This window comes from Neopsephotus bourkii, unplaced genomic scaffold (genome assembly GCF_033783945.1).
Source record: "Neopsephotus bourkii isolate Nb327-2 ecotype Australia unplaced genomic scaffold, CSIRO-AGI_Nbou_v1 NB_1615, whole genome shotgun sequence".
NCBI lineage: Eukaryota > Metazoa > Chordata > Aves > Psittaciformes > Psittacidae > Neopsephotus > Neopsephotus bourkii.
This window is the reverse complement of record NW_026902090.1, coordinates 5,571,326-5,585,424: the sequence shown is the minus strand read 5'-3', so window position 1 is coordinate 5,585,424 and position 14,099 is coordinate 5,571,326. Positions and strand designations below refer to the sequence as shown.

The following is a 14,099-nucleotide window of genomic DNA, read 5'->3' as shown; positions in this document are numbered from 1 at the left end:
CTCCTCTGCAATGGGCTCACCAAATGGCTGAGGCTGGCAAGTACCAGCTTGGAGCAGAGTCAGCCACAGCACATAGCTCAAGACATTATCCAGTCAGTCCTTGGGTATCTCCAAAGATGAAGACTTTACCACTTCTCCATGGGACTTGCACCAGTATTAAAACAGAAACCTTGTTAAGAAGAACCAGTGTTAACGGGAATGCCTGAAATGAACCATGAGACAGGCTTAGGCTTCTGCCTCCTGGGCTGTTTTTTTTTCTCCTGGGCTAATACCATCAGGCTGGTACTTTGACACTTCCTCGTAGTGGTATATTTTTATGTTTTCTTTAAGGTTATACCAGTTGTTTCATTTCCCAAAGGAAAAAAATAGAACAGTTGGGTTTAATGAACATTACAGAAAATTGAAAGAGTTGGCTTTATAGAAAACAGTTAACTGTTCTTTCCTTTAAAAGTTATTACTTATAATTCAGCTCTGTTTATAACTGGACATTTTAGTAACAGTATTTTTTCCTTTCCACTTTCTCCATCTAGCAAAACGGAGCAGAATGCATGGCTGAGAGAGGATTATTTGTAATTTCAAATATTTTAAATTAGCTTTGAAAAGCCAGACTCCTAGTACAATTTAGTGGTTCTGTTGTTTGAAAAAGTAAAAAGTGCTTTGCAAGTGTACATAGCAACAGAAGGACTAGAAAACAAGAAGGGGGAGAAAAAGGAGAATAGAAAAATCACAGGAAAAGCAATTTACTCAATTTCTTGGTCATCTAAAACAATTTTAGTTACAATATTTTGAAGCTGAGCAATTCTTCCATTAAAAGATGAAAAAGTAATTCCACAGCCCCTGCTTCCCTGTAGCATATCTGAAACAAACTTATATGCACATTTTCATTGAACACCATTTTCCACTGAACACCAGTATTAGCCAGTGGTGTTTTGCTTCCGCATACCATCTGTGGGAAAAGGTAAGAAAAGTCATTTTAGTTCCCTGGACTACAAAGGAGGCAAACAAGGTGTTTGAATCCCACACCACCAAGGCATACTTAATACACTAATGGCCACAAGCCAGGTAGATAATGTCAACTGAGTCACTGCCAAAGTGATGCCAAAATAAATAAAGGTAAAAGGTTATAAAGAGGAGACAAGACTTGCTATCTCGTTTCCTCCTCAAATGTGAGGGAGCAGGCAGTTAAGTTAATTAACTGCCCCTGAGATGGATGGGCTCTGCGGTGTAGTCTCCTGATTGTCAGGAAAGTCACCCTGCTCAGCATTTATTCAAGTAATTGCGATTAGCAAACAAGTGATCCTTCTCCTCAATTGATTAGGCTTCCTTAGTGTCAGGGAATGATCCCTACCTGACTTCCCCCAGCTTCTTTACCATAGTTTGCTGGTAGTTACCTCATTATCAACAGTCACAGGGTTGTGCTGCCTCCCATCCAGTCTGCTGCTGAGCCTGCTTGGGTTCTGTCATGCACCCGGTAGCAATTAGCTGATAGCACATTGTTGTCCAAAGTCAGTAAATAAGGAGCTAGCAGAGGTGGCAGTGGTGATTAGCGAGATTATCATGCCTCACAGACCCCAGATTACTGACTGGATCAGTGAGGCTGATGTCCCTGTTCACAGGAAGCCAAGCCATAGCTGGATAGTTCAGAAAAGTGCATCGAACATCCACATTCACAAGACATTCACACTCACAAAACAACCCATCACAACAAACATGAACACTGGCCTTGATGCAAAGATCTGGAGTCAACAGGAGAGTGAGTTTCTGAACATTGTTTCGAGCTCACAAGGAAATCATATTTTAAAGGTATTTAGATTTCTAAAGATGTAAATTTATCCTCCCCAGAAACACTGAAGTGGGCAGATTCTCACACAAAAATGACCCATGGTGACTCAAAACAACAAACAAGCACTTTGTTATTCCAGGAACACAGAGAATGATGTGAACCCCATACATTGAACAAGGACGTTTTAGCCATCTCTAGAAAGAGAAGAGAGGATTCAGAGTGGAAGGAAGCCCCCAAAATACATTGCCATCCCAAACTGTCTAACTTCCTCACAGTCAGTGCTGTGCCAGGTCTCCAGCTCCCATGCATCAGTGCTGTTCCACAGAGTTGGGTCAAAAATTTTCATACCAGGAGGGTAATTGACACAGAAATAGTTTGTATTCTGTCTTCATTGAGGGGAGTTTTATCCATTAAAGTTGATAATGGATTATGGATTGAGCTTAAAATTCCTTCTCAGCATTAGTAACTCCCTTAATTACAAGATGATAATCCAGAAATGAATCCCACCCTAACAGCAAGTATTGTACTGAACAAGCTGTCCTTTTGAGCCTTCTGGGGAAACTGAGGAGGATATGTTCTCACACATTTCTCTTTATGGATGAAAGCACACACGTAAACCCAGTTTTGATAAAGGGCTTTATCGTATACCCCAAATCAGTTCATCTTAGTAGCTGTAAATGCCAGGACACTTTATAAATCATTTTATGGTACTAGTTGCTTTGTACTTAAAAGGGCATTCATGTCAGATACTGTCTTTGCTTCGGTCTAGCACTGCAGAAAACACTTCTCCCCAGGTGATATGAGAACAGACCAGGTCAATGGCAATGCCACACACACAGTGGAATGATGTTTATTCACTATAACACACACAGGGCATAAGCCTGTGCAATAAGAGGTGCTGCCTTAGGGAAAGCTGTCATACAAACAGAAGTTATGTGGCCCAGCAGTCAAAGCAGGACAAGAGAGGAAGCTTGGGCAGAGGGTAAGTAAGTGGATGGCATTTCTCCATGCACTTCTCTCTTGTATCTGATCTGCCCTGAACACTGTTCCCCTGAAGCTTGATCACAGGGATCATGGAGCTCATTTCCTCATAAAGCAAACTAGAAACAGACTGCTATAAATTTGCTTTTTGTTGGTAACACCGATCATCACCAGTTACGCTAAGTTTAAGGCAATCTTGTATCAATGTTAGGTAATAAAATAGGGAACACATTTTGGAAAAATTATTCCTCTGGCACCCAACCTGCATTCTCAGCTCTCTATCTATCTGCAGATGCTTCGAAATCTGTGGAAGTTAATCCCTGAATTTGGGTAAATTGAGCACTTTTCTTCCTTACTAAACTGTCTACTTATTAATGGTCTTCAAAGAAAAATTTAAATTCTGAGTCAGAAATTAAATCAGAGAAAAATGTTTTTTCTCATTTGTTACATGTGATCATCACATTCACCAGCTTTGTATTATTGTCACATACAAAGTCATTATGTCTCATCTGTCTGTATTTACTCATTTATCACTAAGCTCATAAGCATGACTTTTTTAATCCATAGTTTCAGGGTCCTATGCTCTCTGGCACAAATTCTTTAAACTCATGATTCCCAGCTCATGTCTAGACATCTCAATAGAAGGTAGAAGGTAACTGCAAAAACAAACACCATCATGCCCTGTACAAGCATGTACACTGCATTCCGTACACTTCACTTCTTAGCATAGAAATTAGCACCAGAAAAATCCCTTTTCTTTCTAGTGAAAGTGAAGCTGGTTCACTTCAACAAAGCTCTCATATATTCTATGGTCTGTCAAATCCTTTCCATTGCAACACTTTTCATTTAAGAAAAATATGTGCTTGTTCCTTTCAAGTCCCGGAGCAGATATCTCCACTGGCTGTGGAAAACACCCATGATGGAATAGAACAGGAATGAGGATTGGGTTCTGTCTTTCAGAACAAATGTTCTGTTTTTATTCCTGCCCCTCTCCTCAGCCAATCCATTCACTGCTCTGCTATCAACCGTGGCACAGCCCAGAGACTCTCATTTACTGTAGCAAATGAGCCAATGAATCTAACGTGTCATAATCCCAAAGTCAAGGAAAAAACATGGGGCTGAATCTTCCACCAGAGTAAATCTGCATAGCAGGGGTAAATCCTCTCTTCAGTTTTAATTAGTATCAACTAAGGACATGACCAAATTATTCTAGATTGTACCACCAAAGTTGTATTGTGGGATTTATACAGATTTTATTCATATGTATTGATAGCTTGATTCTTACCTTGAGTATGTAGGCAAATAAAACTTTCTATATAAGGGCAGATCTGACTACCATACCCATTCCAGTGTCTTTGTCCCAGTCATCTGGAAATGTCCCAAGATATTCACTGCTCTCTGCTAGCCTCTCCACCTGAAGGCAGTAGAAACAACATGAGTCATCACAGCTGGACAAATGCCTCCACAGACTCTTTCTATCAAACAAACTCTCATGGATGCAGTCAGGAGAATCTTGGACTGAATGTGAAAAAGGTTGTAATAAAAACTCAAGGCAGGGGGAAAGAAGAACTATTTTCTTTGAAAGATTTAGTCCTCTGGTTAAGACTGCAGAATTGTCATCCTGTCCCTCTTCTGATTTGGATACTGCACATTCTTTACATCCTGGAGCCGTATTGCAGCACATACAAATATGCTAGTTTTCTCTGTGAGACTTTGCTGTAGTTGCTTCTTGTCTTCAGGCCAGCTACTGTATGCAATCAGGCTGCATTGAGGATACAAGGTATTTTTAAAAAGGGAGAACCTAAAAATCTATTCAAAGTCCCTGCTAATTATCTCCTCCACACTTGTCTTACAGCTGCAATAATTTCCTGGACTCATTACTATGGAAGCATTTTGTGGCAATATTATTCAGTCCAGCCGTTACCAGTGTTGAGTCTTCATTCTCTTGTAAATGATACATCATCTCCATTTTCACACACTTAAGAAAGTGATTCTATTAATATGATTACACTTTAGATGTTTCCTAACTAAGGGTGCCTGTCACAGCATCTGCACATCCCAGGAGAAAAACACTGACTGATTTTTCTCTCTTATTCACTGGTGTAATCTGCTTTAACTCCATTGATTTTGTTCTACATTCAGGGGGAGGAGTTGTGTGGAGAAGGAATGAGAAGATGAGGAGTGTAAGAGTATCTGTACCTCATCAGACCAAGAGCTACACCAGTGTCCTGCAGGTGTGGTTGGTAGCAGAAACCTAGCCATCTTTTCCCTGCATATTGTTTCAGTTTCTGGTGGATACTTTGAAAACTTGTTGTTTTGAAAGATGCATTTTTTTGCTGTTGTTGTATTTGATAGCTGTAGTTAGACAATTCTTTCACTGAGCCTGTTCAATTTCTTTTTGAGCCAGTCTCTCCATCATAGTGGCTTGCTTTTTCCCTAAGCATTATCTGTCATTCATTAGCATTGGATTTCAGCTTCTTATTCAGACCATTTAGAAATACGTTGACTAGCACAGATGCAGCAAGACTCCTCTGGTGGCCTCTCCATGAGAAAGCAGATCATCTATTATTTGGTTTGGTTTCTTATCTTTTGACAGCTAATTCAAGACAGGACATTCACAGCCATTCCAAGACAGCTTAGTTACTCTAAATGTCTTCGGAAACTTGCCTCATCAAAAAGTTTTTGGTAACTGAAATACACTGTATTAACTGGACTGCCGTTATACGTGTACCACTGAATCCTCCATGACACTTGATTACCTTCACAAAAAGGGCTGTTTTTTATATACCTAATTTACCTATGTCTGTAAAATTCTATTATTTTTTTGTAACTTCATCCAATTTTCCTGCTACAAATTGTAAATACCTGTTTATGGCTTTCTAGGAAAAAAAAATCACAGGTCTGGATTATGTTTTTCAGCAACCTAAAATACCTTCTTTTTAATTTATCTTGGGCTTTTTCAGAATTATCTAAGGAAATAAAATTAAAATGTAAAAATTGTCAGTTTTAAAACATTTTTAATATCAAAATACCTCACTGGATAATGGGAAAGAAATGGCTCATTCGCCACACTTGATGAATGCACACAGAGTAGGATTTTAAAAAAGACATTCATTGATATCTGTAGTACAAGTAACAGTGATAAACCTATCTCTCTGCCATTCAGTTTCACCAGTACTGACTGAGGTGAAAGTCAAATAGAGAAGAGAAAGGAAGTAATAGAAGGAAACATCAGCCTTTTTTCTTATTTTGTTTCTAAGATTTCCACTCTTAACCTATTTTCTGTCCCCATATAAGAAATTTCTACATCTTGGCTACTAGAAACTCAGAAAACATACAGGGTTGTAGAAATTAGAGCAGCATGTTGTGAGGTTCTTGAAATGTCAAATATTTCAGATGTTGTAAACAGTTTAGAAGCCATCTTTAACAGGAGAGTAAACAGAAACTTGATTCTTTTTGCTTAACTCCATGCTCTGAGCAAGTGGCCAAGAAGAGCAAGAGCATCTCAAGGGACTAAAGCAGAAGTCCCAAGCCACGCTAACATTGAGGCGTTGCACAGTGCTTCGTAAAAGGCCTTTTCACACTGCAGCGTCCATTGCCCTTGCAAGCATGGAGGGTTTGCAGTGTCACCGTCCTTAGTGCATAGCATAGGCCTAAGGCAGAAACTTTATTTTCAGGATCTGTCTTGAAAAGTAAAGAAAAGCAAAACTGGTTTAGGCAAGGGGAAGGTGAGCTTCAATACTGCTTTGCTTCAGAACTACTTTCTTTCTCTACTCTCTCTTTGACCCCTCTGTAGCTGTTGCCATTTTCCCCTCAGCCACAGCCTGAGTATCTCATTCTGATTGTTTATACCCTAAAGCTAAAATGCAAACCCTGACCTCCATTCCCTGTTCACCTCCCACCTCTCCTGGCATTTCTTCATTTTTGCTTAAGTCTGTACAAATTATAGATGCTCTATCCACGTATTCCTCCAGGTCTACCTCAGTGCCCCTCCATCCCTCCCCCTTTGAATGTCGCAAGTGGCTCCTCTTCTTTTACTTCCTTTCTGCTGCTTCTATGCTCAAGGGACTCTCTGGTCTCTTCTCCTTTCTTATCCACTGTTGTAATTGTATTTTTGCAGCCTGTCAGTTATGCCAGTTTCAATGAATTGTTGTTTGCTATACCAAACTCCACCTGCTGTCTTTTGCACTTTATAAAACCTATCAAAACTGCACAGAACCGACACTCACCGATTCCCGAAAGCCCCACAGACGATAAAGTAGGAAGCTTTAAATAGGCAATAATAGCTGGAGTTTAAAAATATTTACTGAATTCTATTCATTAAGATGATAGAGACATGGGGGTTGTGGGTGGCAAAAGCCAAACAGTAGAGGGTAAAGATAGAGGCTGATTTATCAGGCTGTGCATGAGGTAATGAATGCCACATTTGACCTCCTTTTTCTACCAGTCATACTGTCAGATACCAGCTCTGTATAATCTACCTAATGCTGGTCTGCACTGTGTTCATTCCTGTCCCTGTATTCCCTGCAGCTCAAGCAGGATGCAGCCCTTGGTGAGCCGCACACACTCAAAACCAGGGCTGGAGCTATCTGGAAAACATTTCTTGTGGCTGGAAGTTGTATTTGAACATTCATGTGTAAACCTGCATTGTTCAGGATGGATCATGGTGGCTAAAATCCCACTAAACTGAGTCTGTAAGCTTAATTTTTGAGGAGAGGGAAGTACTGCAGGGAAGAGAGAAATACAAACACACAATATTTTCATCTATAATTGTAATCCTGAGAAAGGAAGTCTGGATAGAGACTGGTCCAAAGCTCATTGTGTCTGATGGGCTCTAGGGGCAAGCCTTTACATGATCATTGCGGTTACACTGGTTCCTCTTCTTACAGCTTAATTTGTTATGATATAGAAGCACCCTTGTCCTCATCAAGGGCTGTCCTCCATGCAGTCTTGAGGGACTTGGACCCACGCAGACCTTAAATACAGGCAGCACCGCTCCCCAGAGATTGCCACACAAAGAAACATTCTCTTGAATCTGCAAGAGCTTTTGTCCTTAGAGAATAAAATAGAGTCATAAAATCAACATTAATCCTGCATTGCTCCATTCCATTCCCAGCAGAGAAGTTCCAGTGAGTTATAGTGCAAAGCCATTTTCATTTTATCATATTTAAATATCTGTCAGAATGTTGTAAAGAAAAAAAATGTATTTCTTTTCTGGCCAGAAAAAAAAAAAGAGTTAATAATTTACAGGGACTTAACAGAGACTATTCCACCTGGCATATTAATTGAAAGAACATGAGGCATTCTAACCACAGCAGTATTATCCTAGCTTTACTGCTCTCTAAGAGAAGAGGCTTAAGCAATTCCTAAAAATAGTGGCATAGAAACAGTTCAGAAACTGTGTTTAGAAATTCCAAACACTCGCACCCCTATCCACAAAAAGGGGAGTCTTTCACTGCCCCTCTTCTCCCTCTGGGCTCTGCAAATGGCTGCATAGGCCAGATACAGTAGTACTGCTCTTAAGCCGTATAACCAGTATATAGTAGCTCTGGTTTGACTTAGAGTTGGCGAGGGAAGAGGGTTGCTCCACTGCACTGCTTAATGCAGAGAGAAGAGCATCTCCCCTTATTCACTCTGCTGGCCCCTGGGGCATCCTGAGACAGTGCAGCAGCTGCTCCATCTCTTTAGTGGTCATCTTCACTGGAAAACACTGGGACTGCCTCAGCAGGTAAAGTTATGATTAGCATTATTGTGGCTGAGAATTAGCAAGCCTGGTAAATCCCCAGTAAGTTAGCACATGAAGGTGACGTGCTTCTTGCTGCATAGTGGTGTTAAATGGAGATGGGTTGTTCTACCCTTCTTTTAATTGAATGCCGGTCTTCCACAGTAGATATCACAAGCATCTATACTGACTGTTTTCCCTTCCATGAACTGACAACAGATCTTTAAGGGGTGCTGGACAGCCCCAGAGATGATTACAGAGCAGCTCAGAAGTTAAATGGGTTGTTCAGGTGACTTTTCAAGGGTTACTGGCTCCATTTCACTTACAAACCCTGCCATACCACAGTGAAGTTGCTCCAAGTCACTGAATACTAAGAAAGAGACATTGTTTTATCTAAAATATATCTGTAGTTCTCCTCCTGCAACACTCTCTCCAGTCTCTGGCATAGGTGCCGATAATAAACTCTGCAAAGCAAGTATCGGGGTTTGAAAGAGAAAGGGAATGAAAGGAATTGAACCTCTGACAGTTACTTGTTCCCAGAGCGATTTGCATTTGTTTGCAGTGCTGGGAACAAGGCGGTAAGATCCAGTAAAGTCACCAAATACACTGTAACCCCCGAGTCAATTTTCTGTGGAGAATATTAAGGATTAGCTATGCTTTTTCAACTTCCTAGTGCTTGATATTTTCATCCCTGTCTTCTCTTTTTGAGGCTGTTTTTTTTTTGTTTTGCTTTGGTTTTCTAGATGACCTTTAATTTCTAACGAATTCCCTGAATAACAGTCATAATTATTGCAAAATCCTGGTTTCCCATTTGACAAGTAGTACAAAACAAAGCTGGACACATGGAGATCAGCACGTTGACCAGCACACTGAATACTGTTGAGACTTTAATCTCAGCAGCTCTCACAAGCCTTCATAAATATACAGTCGCTATGTGACCCCACAGCTTTCAGTGTCTCTGTAGCAAACCCACAGCCTACAAAGAAACATGCATCTGTTAAGCAAAATGAAGCCACCTTCTTTCACACCTCAAACATGCCTGCAAATGCCCACTTTCTTTTAAAGGGATTTTAGAGACAGAAATCTGTGTATCTCTAGGTTAAAAATCTAATTTGGTTGAAATGAAATAAAGAGCAAAATGTCCCCTGGGCAAAGTACCCTGTAATATATCAGTTTCTTGCAGTTTGCAAGTTCACCTGGGTGAAAAGACTAGTCCTGCTGTTCTGATTGCTTCTCTTCTGACCTGCAGAAGAGCAGAAGTGGTGTGATGGTGTGACAAGCCTTAACCCCATGGCAGAGAAGGAAGAAGTGAAGTACTGACAGCAATGCAGGAAGCACAGAAACCCTCCAGCCCTTGCTGCTGGACACCTTGGAGAGAACAGGGTGACAAGGACTCTTTGTCCCTTGTGTTCTCCAGGAATGACGTCCTAACAGAGTCCAGCTCACTGGAGACTTCCCACAGGTGAAAGTGGGGCAGCCTTCTTTCCTTCCCTATTTTTCAATGTCTGTTGGGGCAGCTGAAGTACAAAGCTTCACCTTTTCCCTCTCAGTCTCACTAATGTGACCCAGGGAGGCTGCCACATCCTTCCTGCCTAAGCCTTGGTCTCTTCTGCGGCTCTCAGGGGCTTTCACAGTCCAACATTGCCACTATGGTGTCTCATCCCTCACAGCTAACCATGTTCTGCCCCAGTGTTAACATTTGTTGCTTCTAAACCCTGAGGTTCCTAGCAGCAAGAATAATACTTTCTCTGGGAAGGGCCCTGACTCCATCTCGGTACAGCCTGCAGCTTCCACCCCAGTGGTGGCATGGACCTTGGTGCCTGCCCGTGCCACGGAGCACCAGAGCAAAGGGAACCTATGCATTAGAGATACTTGATCCAGGCAGGCAAAACACGCTGAACAAGGTGAGGGGGATCAGAATGAACACTGTCATTCTGTCTCCTCTTCTTCTTACCTTGTTCTAGCCTGCTCATCTTTCAGGATGTTGCATTATAAAAACAAATACCTGGAAGCTCAGCATGAAACACATCACCTTTCTGGTGTACGTGATCGCTAGCACAGTCCCAGAGGTGGCTGTTGAAATAGAAATTTTCTCTGACAGATCTGGTCTGCTTTATCCTCTTATTTTTCCTCTAGGGAACAATAGCTCATGCATTAGGTTTTAATTGTCCCCCATAAAATTTTCCCCATAAGAACACCACTGTTTCTTGCTCCAGACTTGGTCTTTCTGCACTTAGGTTTTTCCTCCCTTGCAAATGAGATCCAGTGAGCACTGCAAAGAGAAGCAAAGGGGACTACTGTTAGACTTCATCCTAACAATAAACAGAAAAATGGGGAATATGCCAAAGGGAACAACCTCAAATTGTCTGAATTGACCACACTGCCTAAAACTCATTTTTAGGAAGGTCTGTCGTCTGAGGTCCAGCTGAGTTCACATACTGCAATTCACAGAACTAGTGTCATTAGAGGAAAGAACTCCTGCTCTGCCGAAGATCAAGTGTGAGCCAGCAAATTGCTGTCCTCGTGAGCTCCTGAGGGACAGGCTTCAAGCAACCACTTTGGGTGGTTTATTGGGCTTCTACTCTGAGGTAGAATGACAGTGATAAAGAATTTACAGTTATTGGTTTGGAGGATTTTTTTATCACTGGAACAGTTTCTCTGCTTGAGTCTTGCACAATGTTGTTTCCAAATCCTGTTGTAATTGCTATTGGGTGCTGAGATTGGAGTTTGATTTATTTAAGGAAAAAAGTAACTCCTGTATGTGACCCCCAGAAATACTATGTCAAGGTTTCTCTTTTAGTTTTTACAGTCTCTGTTTTACTTTAAATTTCAGGGTGTTCATTTCTAACGCATAGCTCTCTCTTTGTGATTACTTTAGCTCCTCCACCAAGCAAAACTGCAATTTAGGAGGACACAGACAAAAGCAGCACAGAGAAGGCATTTAAAAAATCCTTTTTTCTCTCTATTAGAATACATACTTCTAAAATGTAGGCAGTGGTTTTGCTTTTTCTTTTTTAATATAAGATTGAGTCGTAATTTTGTAAAACTCCAAATTCAGGCGGAAATTCAGGTTAGCTCTTTTAAGACACATGACAAGATTGAAAACAACTGCTCACTGAAGCTCAGTTTGCTGCCAAAATGCTGCCTTATGACAAATGCATCGTCTTCTAAAACCATTAATCTGGCTTATATAAAAATACTCTATAACACTTCTTTAGAGTCTCAAAAACTAACTTCACTGTTTTTTTGCAGGGAGAACATTTAGGAATCACAAGAAAGCCATCAAATAAGGCAATCAAGACTCAGCTTCTTAAAGTTAGAAAAATGACAAAATTGTTTTCAAGACTTGAAAGCTTCTGAGCTAATGGAGAAAATGCTGCAAAAAAGTGTACATGGAGCAAAAAGATGAAGGAGTAAAGAATAGAGTCTCCTTTAGCAGCCCCAACTCCCCCTCCTCGGTCTCCTGGAGAGCTGTCACTTGTGTGGAGCCAAGAGATAGATTTGGATCAGTTCCTGCCACAGAGCTGGGGAGAGGTGGGATGTCCCAGAAAACCCAGTTTATGGATCTTGCTGCTGCTGGGCCTGGGAGAGGTGGGACCATTCCCTGTAGCTGTGTCTCCACACATCCAAAACCTACCTCAGCCAGAAATGTCATACACAAGGAGGGCACAGCAAACAGCTTGTCACCCCCTCCGGCTTCTCCCAGATTTTGTTATCATGGGAATGCACACGCTCAAGCACTGATATTTAGCTTCCTCCCTCCAAGCAGAAAGATGTGCTGCAACCTCCTCCCTCCCTCCCATTCTAGCTCTACATCAAGTCAGTAGCAAGCCCCTGAGAGTCATCCCCTTTCCCAAAAGAAACAACAGCTTCTCCCAAGCAGATGAGCACAAAAACTCCCATTTGAATTGTTACAATGCAAGAACGAAATAGTCTTATTCACCCTCCACCCTTTTCCTACAAAAGCTCTTACGGAAAGTCTAATGAGGGTCCCACTTTCCTTCCATATCTTTAGGAGTGACACCTTCTCTTTTGCTCCAAGGTTATTTATGGTGAAAACAAAGACTTCTGCTTCCCTCTGAGTTCCAGCGGGACTCAGGAGGAGATTATGCAGCTATTCCCTGGGATATAGCAGGCCTCTGGAAAGTTCTTGCAGGCACTCTGTGGGATCCAGCATCGAGGTTCCTCAGTTTAATGAATTACTGCCCAACATGTGAGTCATAATAACTAACCGGTTCACGGTCTTAGGACAAAACAAGCTGGAAAATCCCTGCAAAAATTCCTGTAAAATTCCTGTGGGTGACTTTGTGGGATCCAACATCAAGGTTCTTCAGTTTAATAAATTACTGTCCAACACCTGAGTCATAGTAATTAATCATTTTACCTTCTAAGGACATAACAATTGAGGGGTAAATCACAGTATCAAGGAAAGAGGTTTAAACCGATATATTTTACTTTATATTTGCTGTGGAAATTTCCTACCACAGATCTGTTAAAGGCAGATAGTCACTGCTAAAGGCAGTAACTCGTTAAACTGTAGACTCAGTCATGCATTTGAGTATGAAGTGTGGTGGGATTTGATCTTCTCAGTCCATATGTGGACATTAAACAACACCCACTGGAAAACCCATCATCTGCAACCTGGAATGGGTTCTGCACAACATCTTCCTCCTCATGCGTGGAAGTGATCCCTCCCATCCAGCACATGCTTTGAGGCACATGTGGGGTACAGCATATGCTTTCCATGCTATAAGTCCTGTCCCTGAAAGGAAACTTCTCTTGAACAAATCCCCCAAAGGAAATTTTGAGGAGAAGGTGGCCCTAGGCTTGCGCTCAGCTTTGTCTTGGTAAGCAGCAAAGCTGGAGCAATCACAATCAGACTTCACTTTGCAAATGAACAGCCTGCTGAACAGCTTTGCAAATGACTCGGCTGGCTTGAGCAAGTCTACTTCTAATGTCAAGAGGAGACCCACCGCACACTTACACTACATGTGGACGCATATGACTTCATGAACTACATCTGCCAGATAAATATGAGTGTCTGCTCTGAATCAGGCACTCTCCTGTACATCAGTGCCAACAACGGATTGCTCGTTTCATGTGCCTCTGATTTCACCACTACTGATAGCAACAGATACCAGAAAATTAGGTGTGGTTTAAACAGACAGTCAGTCCTAGAAACTGTAGCTCTCCAACTATTTCAGCTACTGAGCTTTTTGGAATGGCTCGAGCTGTAATTAAGTGTTCAATGCTCTTGCATTTTTTATGATATGTCGATGCAGTTTTTCAGTGTCCTTGCTAATTTGCCAGTGAAACATGGCATGCATTTAGAATTCATGTGTAGTGCTGAGGACAAAATGTTTAGAAGAGAGCATCAGGAAACTACAGGTTAAAATGTTTCCCAGTCAAAAAAACATCAGAATTTAATGCAAAATGATTCTATAACCCTTTGTCTTGAGGGTTACTTCTTATAAAATAGATTAGATTTTATCTCTGCCAAAGCCTGTTAAAGGAGAACAGTTTAATACTGTAAAATGTCATGATTAACGCAATTTGCATATTTGCAAAGGAAACTTGACTCCCTATAAGTTCAGCTTGTTGGGGTGGACCTTC

The 14,099-nt window shown here is 41.3% G+C and overlaps 1 long non-coding RNA gene across 2 annotated transcripts in view; it reads right to left on the bottom strand.

The window, feature by feature from the left end:
• Positions 1-8,596: 8,596 nt before the first annotated feature.
• The window catches only part of LOC133222717 (uncharacterized), a 33,763-nt gene continuing 28,260 nt past the window's right edge, over positions 8,597-14,099 (bottom strand). For both annotated transcript variants that reach the window (XR_009728348.1, XR_009728347.1), the window contains exon 4: positions 8,597-10,758. This is a non-coding gene — a long non-coding RNA (uncharacterized LOC133222717). The remainder of the gene's footprint in view (positions 10,759-14,099) is intronic.